General features: G+C 32.3%; 1 non-coding gene across 1 annotated transcript; it reads left to right on the forward strand.

Moving 5' to 3' along the window:
• The first annotated feature begins 439 nt into the window (after positions 1-439).
• Positions 440-546, forward strand: LOC136201833 (small nucleolar RNA R71). The gene has a single exon (XR_010674172.1). It is a non-coding gene; the product is annotated as a small nucleolar RNA R71 (small nucleolar RNA).
• The last annotated feature ends 1,068 nt before the right edge of the window (positions 547-1,614 follow it).

The raw sequence follows: 1,614 nt of genomic DNA on the forward strand, positions 1-1,614 counted from the left end.
GATTTCTCCATCCAGGATTATAAGTATTAGAATAAGGATTATTGGTTTGGTTTTGCCCTTGGACAAAATTTACCTGTTCAATCTCGCTCATACCTTCATAATCCATATCCGTTTGGATTGGATTACCATTAGAATCGCATGGTGCCATAAATCTATCAATTTTGTGCGATAAGGCAGAAAATTGGGCTTGTAACATCGCAACTGGATCAAGATTCACTATACCTTTAACCGATGATGTGTTTTAGGATGATGGTTTCGCCACTGGTATATGTCCACGTTCCGCGGGCCACATACTGCTGTTGATTGCCATTTCCTCCGAAAGTTCTCTTGCTTGGGCTGATGTCTTCTTCATGAATAGCCCTCCCGAAATAACATCTATGAACCTCTAGTTGTAGGATTTAATCCATTATAAAATGTTTGCATTAAAAGTTCAGCGGGCAATAGGTGGTGTGGGCATAACTGTTGAAGTTCTTTAAAACGTTCCCAAGTTTCATAAAGAGTTTCACTATCATTTTGAGAAAAAGATGTTAACTCCTTTATGACTCTTGCGGTTTTTGCTAAAGGAAAATATTTCGATAAAAACGCTTGGGCTAATTGTTCCCAAGTTGCAAATGTTGCACCTGGCATCGAAGTTAACCATTCTTTGGCTCTGTCCTTCAAAGTGAAAGGAAAAAGGCGAAGTTTGATTGCTTTGGCAGTCACATCGGGTATTTTAAAAGTGTCACAAATTTCAAGGAAATTTGTCAAATGGGTGTTAGGATTTTCGTTAGGTAACCCATAAAATGTTACATTATCCATGGTTTTAATATGATTGAAACTCTAATTAATTATCCCTAATAATAATTAAATAACTAATTGGATTAGTATTATTATCTAAATATAATTGGTTATTATTTAGATAATAATAAGTGTTTATTCAATTATCTAATTAGTAATTCTATTCCGAATAAAATTCTAATTAATTAATTAACTAATACAACTAGGGTTAGGGTTTTGAGAAGTCTATAAATAGACTCCCTATACCCCAAATTTCGAAACACTCAATACAAGGGCTAGAGGAATCGTTCCGAAACCGTCTCGGCTAATTTACATTCTTTCTTACTCTCTCTTTGATCTCGTATCGATTCTGTTAGAGGCAATCATTACGATTGCTAATTATTAAGGTTGATTACTAATAGTTATTGTTTTTCTGTGTTGAACAAATCGTTCGTGGCTCACGGATTAAATATAAGAAGTTGTGGGCACTTCATTTGCAACTGTAGATAGTTCGTCAAACAAGGCATTTCATTTTATCCATCTTTATATGAAATAACAATTAACAGATCTTGGAAAAGGAAAATAAATAAAATAGATAAAATATTATTCCACTACGCCTAGGCTTGTCTATTTTCCTATATTGGTATCAGAGCCTATGTTAATCTGTTATTTCATATATGAAAATAAAAGTTTTTCAATCAGATTGAATGAATATTTATTGTTAGGTTAATTAATTAATTGGTTAGTTTAATTAATCTAAAGATAAATAAGTTTTGATTACTTGATAATTAAAACTGATTATGCAAAGTTCCTAATTAATTTGGTTGATAATCATTTAAACAAAACTAAAAGGTTTTA

This window comes from Euphorbia lathyris, chromosome 7 (assembly GCF_963576675.1).
Source record: "Euphorbia lathyris chromosome 7, ddEupLath1.1, whole genome shotgun sequence".
In the NCBI taxonomy this organism is placed as follows: domain Eukaryota; kingdom Viridiplantae; phylum Streptophyta; class Magnoliopsida; order Malpighiales; family Euphorbiaceae; genus Euphorbia; species Euphorbia lathyris.